Raw genomic sequence first — 10,061 nt, forward strand, 5'->3', positions numbered from 1 at the left:
AAGTTGCCTTGTTCTGAGATTTTTTGCAGTCATTTCAATGGGAATCCACTCGATCGGGAATTTTGTATGTCTGCGAAATATTTCGCCATGCAGATTTCACAATGGTTTTATAATGATGTTGGTCACACAACGTTGCCAAGTTGACTAACAGAAAGCTGATTGGTTTGAAAGTGACTTCTGTGTAGCTGTGTTTCATGCACACCTGCACTACTGACAATAGACAATGGACCTCTTTTGCCCGTGAAATGTTACTGAAATTACTATTGTGAACGCACCTTTATGTAAAGAATCACTTTTTTCTCTTGATTATGTCTCATCTTGCTTAGTAAGCCAAGACCGCCACTGGTCCCACATTTAAAAATGGATAGAGAATAACATACATGGGAATAACAACTGTAAGGCTTACAGCTTATGCTGCTATTTTGAACCATTATTTAGAACAAAAACAGTTGAAGGATGATGTGCATGATTCATTTATAAATTAAATTATTTATCTAAGTTGTTATTCTAAAAATTACTTTAGAAAGATGGCAGCATCATTATTCTATTTTTACACATACAGTCGTGCTCAGAATTAATCATACCCCTGGTAAATATGATCAAAAATGGCTGTAAAAAATAAATCTGCATTGTTTATCCTTTTGATCTTTCATAAAAAAAATTTGGCAAAAATTGAACCTTTCATTGAACACGTTGGCCACAATTATTCATACCCCTAGAATTGTTTATGTATAAAATATCTCTTAAGTATATTCTCATTAATATTTACCTTTTTTAGCACACCAGGGCGACTGGGAACAAGAAATTGTCCAGCCATGACTTCTTGTTTCACAGGAGTTTAAATATGAGGAAACACAAAGGCCAAATTCCCTTAATCATCCATCACAATGAGTAAAACCAAATAATATAGTTCTGATGTGCACCAAAAGATTGTTGAGTTTCACAAAACTGAAAGTGGCTGTAAGAAAATAGCTAAAGAATTGAAAATTCTCATTTTGACCATCAGGGCAATAATTAAGAAGTTATAATCAACTAAAGATGTTACGAATCTGCCAGGAAGATGACGTGTGTCTATATTGTCTTAATGGACGGTGAGGATGAAAGTTTAAGTGGCCAAAGATTCTTCAATAATCACAGATGGAGAATTGCAGAGATTAGTTGTGTCTTGGGGTCAGAAAGCCTATAAAAAAAATAAAAATCAAACAACCCCTACATCCCCACATGTTGTTCGGGAGGTTTTCAAGAAAAATGCTCCTCGCTCATTCAAAAACACACTCCAGCATATTCAGTTGTCAGACTCGACTGGAACTTCAAACAGCACAGGCTTCTGTGGTCAGATGAAACTAAAAAAATAGCTTTTTGGCAGCAAAAACGCTAGATGGGTTTGGTGCATACAAGGATAAAAAGTACCCCATGTGTACAATTTAATATACCATTGGATCTTATATGTTGTGGGCCTATTTTTCTGCTGGAGGTCCTGGACATCTTGTTCAGATACATGGCATCGTGGATTCTATCAAATATCAAAAGATACAAAATCAAAACCTGACGCCTTCTGCTAGAAATCTTATAATGGGCCGTGGTTGGATCTTCCATCAGGACAACAATCCAAAACAAACATAAAAATCAACACAAAAATGTGTTAGGGAGCACAAAATGAAGCTTCTGCCATGACCGTCCCAGTTCCCTGACCTGATGAGTGGAGTGAACTGAAGAGAAGAAGCACCAACATGGATCTGGGAATCTGAAGGATCTGGAGAGATTCTGTATGGAGGAATGGTCTCTGATCTCTTGTCAGGTGTTCTCCAAACTCACCAGGCATTATAGGAGAAGACTCAGTTATCTTGGCAAAAGGAGATTGCAAAAAGGTATTTAATAAAAGGGTATGAATAATTGTGGCCAACGTGTTTTGGAGAAAAACATTTATTTTATAATGTGATTTATAAAAAAAAAACAGAGGTGACCGTGCCTTTTCTGTTGTGGGTCCAAAGTTATGGAACGATCTCCCGCTTTACATCAGAACTGCCCCAACCTTGTCTGTTTTTAAGTCCACTCTTAAAACCTATCTGTTTTCCTTGGCGTTTAACATCCCTTGAACTATTGCTCTGTGTTTCTGGCCTTAGGAACCTCACCTGTGTTCACAGCTTGTATGTTATTATGTTTTATAAATTTGTGTCTTTCTTACTGTGTATTTATTTGTAGTATCTATAGTGTTGTAAAGCACTTTGGTCAACTTCGGTTGTTTTTAAATGGTGCTCTATAAATAAAGATTGTATTGTATTGTATTGTATTGTATTGTATTGTATTGTATTGTATTGTATTTCCCCAGATTTTAGTCAAATCTGTTGACTTCAGCAATCTTTGTTGCATTATATGCCAACGATGACAGTTAAAATATGGGAAAAAAGCACTTAACCAATTTACTTATGGAGCCACATTGAAATCTCAGTATCTCTGGAAATGAACCATATTGGGCCGTAAAAATTAAGATACCATAAGAAAAGTTTGTTAAGAACCAGAATCCAAAAGGATATTAAGATATCTTTCATACAAGTTTGAGTTACAAGTATGCAAACTTTGAGGAAAGAAACACAAGAAGTGCTTTATCCCATTTTTGAACTGTCACAATTGGCATATAATGCAACAAAGTATATAATGCATATAATGCAAATGCAAATAAAGTCAACAGGTTTTTGTCATGATTCTGCCATCTAGTCCTTGTCATTCTTTAATTCTTGAGGCAGGATCATGACAGACCCATGTTTTGTGTACAAGCACATGGCCATTTGTTTGGGCCATGTGCTTGTGTTGTCTCGTTCCCTTGCCCCGCCCCCTTGTTATCCTCGTTTTGTCATTATTGCTTTACCTGTGTCACCTGTTGTGTTATCATTAGTCTCCCTATTTAATCCCCTTGTGTTTGCTGTCTTGTGCTGGTTCATTGTTGCATGTTACATGCTATCATTCATCTCTGTGAGTACCCTGTCAAGAGTAGGTTCTGTTTCTGTATTTGCTGTTTGTTTGTAGTCTAGTTATGTCAAGTCATAGTCTAGTTTAGTCACTCGTTGTCCTGTCTGTGTTTTGCCCCCTTGTGGGTTTTGTTTAGTGATGGCAAAATCGAGGCCTCGTGAACCAATGAAACAGTTGAACCAAATGTGCCATATTGTTTCGAGGCTTCGAATCAATCCGACACCCGTCTCAACGGTGACACCTAGTGGTCACTTGCAGGTGTTGATCTGAAACAACCTTGACGAGCCATTTAAAAAATGTGGTGTTTTTTTATTATTATAATGTTCTAATATGTGAAGCTTGTAACCTATAGGCTCCTCACTGTGCATAATGTTATTTTGGTCATGAAAAATGAATATTAATAAAAGAAATCAAGCCACAATGTCTCACTTTTTTAGAGATTTTTATTCAAAAATATTAATTTATCTGCTGTGGAAGGACTTAGCCTACTTCTTTTTTTACAGATAATTTCTCCAGCCTTTGAAAAAATCCTCTCACAAGGGACACTTGTTGCTGGCATACAAAGATATTTTTTTGCAAGGACATACAAATGAGGAAAGATTACTGCTCTCTCTTTCCAGTAAGTTAGTGGATCATGAGTTCTGGGCAAATACGCATCGTTGATGTATTTTTTCACTTCCACTGTGGCATCAGCTGTAGCATTGTGTATCATCTTGGTTTGATGGATGCGAGTATCAAAAAGTTCCCATAAACTGTCCTGTGTTTCTACTGGTGTTGATGGTGATGGTGATGATGATGATGATGATGGGTGTGATGTTGACATTTCTGGGTCTGAATAAAAATGAAAACAGCAATTAGTAACAAATCCTAAACTGACGGCATATATGAAGGATATATTATATTACATGATTCAGATTACATAACATAACACAGACTGAAACTGTCACCACCATGTTTATAAGAGCCTCATCCAATTCCCTCTGTCTGACTTTTAAAAGAGAAGATAAAACATACTTTCAGACAAATACATTGGAAAAATAGAGCTTCAATTAGTGCACATCTATTAAAAGTATAGCCTACTGGTTCATTATTTGGAAACCTTCCAGTGTTTATAATCAGTGCTTTATATAACTTATAAACTTTATAAACAGTGTCCCAAAAGGTTGTAATTATATTTCAATTATAATTATATTTCAAACAATGCATACCTTGCTTAGATGGCCCAGCAGAGTCAGTAGCAGGCCGAGGTACAGGGGGAATGCCATCCTCTGCACTCTGCAAAATGGCAGGATGAGTGCTGCTCAAATGGCGCATCATGGATGATGTATTGTTGCAGTTGGCTAGCTGCCGATCACAATACACACATCTCACTTTATTTGGGGTTTCTAAATGGAAATGCTCCCACACCACTGATGTACGGCATCTCTTCTGGGGAGCCTCCATTTTATCTATCTATCCAAATCTATCTATCTATATATGAATCGATCTATGTATCTAGATATGTATCTATAATCTATGTATCTATATATGTATCGATCTATAATATATGTATTTATGTATCTATAATCTATCTATATTATGTATCGATCTATAATATATGTATTTATATATGTATCTGAAATCTATCTATATATGTATCTATCTATTAATCTAGCTGTCTATATATATTTATATCTATGTATCTATTAATGTGTCACTATATGTATACTCTGTCTGTCTCTAGCCTATCAGTCAATGTGTTGTGTAAATTTAAATGTAAGTCTAAATTGCCTATAACTTAACAAATCGCACTATGTCACTATATCACCAAAAATCCGCTATCTCAAAGTCAAACAAAAACCCACGAGGTCAAAATGCGTTTATTTAACTTTTATACAGATGTGCGATTGTGTGGTCTGTTCCCGACCGTTCCAATCAAACGCTGATTCGGCGGACCACACCTGATGAAACACTTAGTGAAACACTTCGAGGCTTCGTTTGGTCATAGTCACGTGACATGGGTGTTTCGAATCACGCTTCGGATCAGTGTTTCGACACATCTGCGCTTCGGGATCTCGCAAAGCTTCGGAACGACTGTTTCGCTTCAGCCATCCTTAGTTTTGTTTTCCCCATTCTTTGTCATCAATAAACCTTGTGTGTAGTGCATAACAGTTTTACTAAAATAATCACTGATCACTCTGTAGAAATAAAATAATGATGCTGCCATCTCTCTTTAAAGTCATTTTACCCCCTGTAATTTGGCTCCAAATATCAGGTGAAAATTAAAATTGACCCCCCCCCCCCCCCCCCCCCTCTACAAAATATTGGATTACTCAGGAATACTCATCCATGACATTTAATTTTTTTATTTCTTCTTCCTTCATTTTTCACCAGATAAAAAATAAAATGGTTGAGTTAACATGGAATGACCCAAAGGTTTTCATTTGAAAAACGTTCTTAGAAAACGTAGGATTTAACCAAAACGTTTAGATAAAGTTTTTATCAATTTAGCTTTCAACATTAACAAAGGTAAAAGGAAAGATTCTCAAAGACTTTTAAGGCAGGCAAAGTTATTTAAGTTACATATACAGTCAGTATAGAATAGAACAACATTCTGTATAGAAAATCATAGTTGTAATTAATGCACTGTAGCCTGAGCACGGTGTGTGGAAGCAGCAGAGTGGCAGCGTTTCTCCTATGAGGTTACATGTTCAAAGGGGTGAGCCTTCATAAAGAAAATAACACAGCACAGTTTAAAGTTTTAAAACAGCAAACAACAACCTATAAAAAAACACCGTAAAAAATTCCACTTATTTTAACTTAAAAACAACTGGGATATCCAATTGCGCGCAGTGCAAACAACAAATGCAGTCTTTTTGTAGACCGAGGTGGGGAAGCGTTTAAAAAGTTTTATTCGCCCTTTGTTTAAGTGTGAATTACATAATCTCTATTTTGTTCTTAGCACTGAATATCATGTCGTCATATCAGCGTCAAGACACAAACATAGTCGTCTAACATTACCATCAAGTTTTTTTATGACTGTTAAATTCAAACATTGTGAAAGTGAGTTAAAGCTAATCTGTAAATCCGTCTGTCTTCCAATTCAGTTTACAGGTATTTGTGCAAGCACTGGCAGAGCAAACAGGTACTTTAGCTTGAAATCATTCTGTCAATTCATACTGCATGTTAGTTTGGGATAAATTATGTCCTAACTATTTATCTGTCTGTATTTTATTATTATGAATCTGTATTTTCTGTTCACATTATAAATATCATTAATAAATTATGGGTAAAATAAATTCTAAACATGTCTTAAAATCTAATGTAGTACACCAAGTTCAATTTAAGATGCCTTATTACTCAATTTACTCATTTAAATTATATAAATGTATTTAATAATCAGATTAAATGCATATTTAAACTATTTCAGGCCTCCATGTGAACAATGCTCAAGGTTTTGTGGCTATTAACTTTAATATGTGAATAAGAAGTGTACATCTACAAGTGTAGATGTGTGAATATATTATAAATATAAATAATTTTACATTTTGACACCCATGCTTTATAGAAAGCTCTCAGCATAATCAAAATTAAGGGTAATCACAATTATTTTACCATATTTACAGCCCTAATTTAAATTGTATTGCATTACTGAATTTTGGAAATATTAGCCTCAACTGACATATATATATATATTTTCAATAGATTTGGCCTCGACTAGTCAAGTGAAGAAAGCTCCTCTCATGAGATAGCAACAGAAAGCAAGCAACAGACATGAAGAAGAAAGCAACAGATTGCTGAAGATCAATCCAGAATTGTGAGTGTCATTATATATTTATATATATATTTTTTTTTATTACATGACGAATGAACATGAAAAATTTAAACCTAACTGGGCAACCACACAATGCCTTTGTTCAGACCTGTAATTTACATGTGTCTTGGGTGATTTATGTGTCTTTATTACCATAATTCATGATGACACATCAGTCACTATAACAAAAAGTTAAAGGGTTAGTAGACCCAAAAGTGTCAAATTGTTGTCATTTCTCACCCTCATGTCATGAAAAGACTTTAGTTTATCTTCGAAACTCAAATGAAGATATTTTAAATCTGAGCAATTTCTGTCCCTCCATTGTCAATCCACACAATTACCATTTTGATGCTTCAAAAAGAGATCCTAAAACTAACCCATAAATGAATTGAGTGGTTTAGTCCAAATTTTCGGAAGAGACTCGCTCGCTTTGTGATGAGATTGAATTTAGACTTTTATTCACATATAAAAATGTATCAACAAACATAAACAGAAGAAAAAGAAAATGTGGACTAAACTGCTTGGTTCATATGGATTCATTTTAAGATTAACTTTTTGAAGCATCAAAGTGGTAGTTGCGTAGCTGTCAGTGGAGGGACAGGAAGCTCTCAGATTTCATCAAAAAGATCTTCATTTGTGTTTCAAAGATGAAAGAAAGTCTTGTGGGTTTGGAACGACATGAGGGAGAGTAAATTACAGAATTTTTTTTTTGGGAGTGAAACTAACCCTTTAATAAAATAACGTGGCCTAGACCTCATCAGAACAATCGAATCTCAATGCGTCTTGAGTGCGTTTACACCTGTACTTCGAGTTCTTCACTTGTGCATCACACAAGATGAATGTTAATGCCAGGTGTGAACGGCACTACTCTGTGACTACACAATCATCTGAACAGAATGGATCATCTGAGAGAGATATGGTTGTCATTATGCTATGTAACTGTTTGATGATGGTTTTGTTTTGTTTGTTTTGATTTTTTTTTGGTTAGAAGACCTCAGCTAAGTTCCTGAAAAGGCTTCTCCCAAGACCTTCAAGGACCTGATCGACTCTGCAGAATCTGCTATGAAAGATGATGAAACTGATGATTCAGGTTAGACTATATTTCAGAATAAGATTATCTATACGCGATCATGCATTTTTTGCTTAAGTTGTCACATCTGTTATTTAGAATGGGGCAGTGATCTTGCATCGATTCGTCTCCTCCTTGATTTGATTCCACCATCACCACAAGGCTGCAAGAGACCTGGATAGATGTCCTCATATCAAGCTGAACAACACCTTTTCGTCTTCAAAAAGGTAAATTTGGACCTATTGTCTGCCTAAAAATATTGCCATTTGGGTTGATTGTATTGTGGAAAACTAATATAAAGACGGACAATTGGAGAGCTGACTTTGTGTTATTTTTGTCTTTGGCAGGGACCAGCATACAAGAACACCTTGATTGCATTAAAGAGACCACACAACGTACCTGCTCGCTGCCGGTGATGCTGATATGACAATAAACTCAAAGACTACTACTACTACTTGCTCGCTGATGGGACAAAGAGGAACTGCATTCATGGATGATACACAACTCTCAACAAGTAGTTTTCTGCAATCTTGTTCAAATCTACCTGTTCATGTCTAGGCAAATTTGATTATTTTTTGCATTTAATTTTTTCCTTCTGTGCAACACCTCGTGAATGTGATAATTTGACCTTTACACATCTGGCATATGTTTTAAAGGAGCCATTTTGCCAAATTTGTTAATAAACTTTGGATTTATACATCTGTCTGAAGACTCTTGATATATAATAGTGTAATTTTTTTTGCACTGAACAGAATACTTTACTAATAACATTTAAAGTGTAATGCAATGGAATTAATATAGTGTAATCTAATGGAATTAAATAAACACCAGGGGTGTTAAAACCCCATAGTGTAAAACTTAAACAACAATTGTAAGTGTAACACTTTACACTCAGAGTGTAATTTTTCTACACTGAAAGGTGCTATATTAACACTCTAAATTCAACACTACAAACGGTGTACTTTTTACACTATATAGATTGGAACTATATATGATCTGGAGTACTTTAAGACACTCAAGTGTTAATTTGACACTGCGTTTTTTACTGTGTGCGCTAAGCGCCAGACCGGGCAGGAGGGACTGGACGTCAAAATATTCAGGCGTCAGGGGACATTGAAGTGTAACTGTTGCCTTTGGCTTGCTCAGTTGGGGATATTTTGGGGATATTGAATTTAATTTTATCAATCAATAAATTCCTCTTGAAACAAACTTTGTTGTATTATTTTAATTTAATACTGTGAAGCTGCTTTGATACAATCATTATTGTGAAAAGCGCTATACAAATATACTTGACTTGACTTAAATAAAGAGTACAAATAATTCAATAAAAAGGCTAATAAAAATTAATTTGTTTTTAAGTAAGGTGGTGTGTTCAGTGTTTTATACAAGATTTCAAATGTTCCATTACTTTTTAACATCCTGGCTGTAGATAAAGCAGGCTATTTAATTTATGGCATTACATTTAAAATTAACATTTAAAAACGATTGAAATTCCATTGAAATCACGTTGATCCTTAGTTCAGTTGAAATTTCAATATTCCTGATAATTGAAATACCGTTGAAATTCCGTTGATCTATGGACAGGATTTCAACGTTGTTTCAATATTAAAACAGGGTGCAAAATGATGTAGAATCAACATTAGATTTCGATGTTGATTCAATGACTTAATGTTGAAAACGGAATGTTGATTTAACATAGTTTCAATGATTGTTTGCTATCTGGGTGAGCCTTAGACGTGACGTCACGTCCAATGAGCGCGCTTGGCGCGCCTCATGCGTCACAGCCCGTGAAAGAGGGGGTGTGGCTTAGCGTATATAAGCGAGGCTCAGAGGCTGCTTCACTGGTTTCTGTCGCTGAAGCGAATGAGCTCGTGGCGCGAGCACGGCGGGTTACGCAATACTCGTTCCCTCTTCTAGAGAGAACAGAGGTTACGTTAGGTAACCGATACGTTCTCTTACAAGAGGTTCTCTCGTATTGCGTAAGTAGCTTACGCTGCGGGAACTCCCTTGTCAACGCCGTGCGCGCCCAGCATCCACTAAATGAGTCCCAGGGGAAGTCCGGGGAACACGATGAGTGGGAACCGGGCGGCCAATAGAATGGCTAGCGTAGTATATAAGCACACACTAGGGCGCTCAGAGCGGCACGGCTGGTCTGAGCTGATAAACCCCTGTATAATGCAGCTCAACCAGGAGAGCTAAATCAACTGCAGTAGCCTGTAGAAACTTTCACCT

At 36.0% G+C, this 10,061-nt stretch overlaps 1 long non-coding RNA gene across 1 annotated transcript; it reads left to right on the forward strand.

The window, feature by feature from the left end:
* Nucleotides 1–5,804: 5,804 nt before the first annotated feature.
* Nucleotides 5,805–8,546, forward strand: LOC309499074. The gene is made up of 5 exons (XR_014206138.1): nucleotides 5,805–6,091; nucleotides 6,652–6,763; nucleotides 7,749–7,850; nucleotides 7,929–8,056; nucleotides 8,177–8,546. It is a non-coding gene; the product is annotated as an uncharacterized lncRNA (long non-coding RNA).
* The last annotated feature ends 1,515 nt before the right edge of the window (nucleotides 8,547–10,061 follow it).

Source organism: Leuciscus leuciscus (genome assembly GCF_965113295.1).
Source record: "Leuciscus leuciscus genome assembly, chromosome: 5".
NCBI lineage: Eukaryota > Metazoa > Chordata > Actinopteri > Cypriniformes > Leuciscidae > Leuciscus > Leuciscus leuciscus.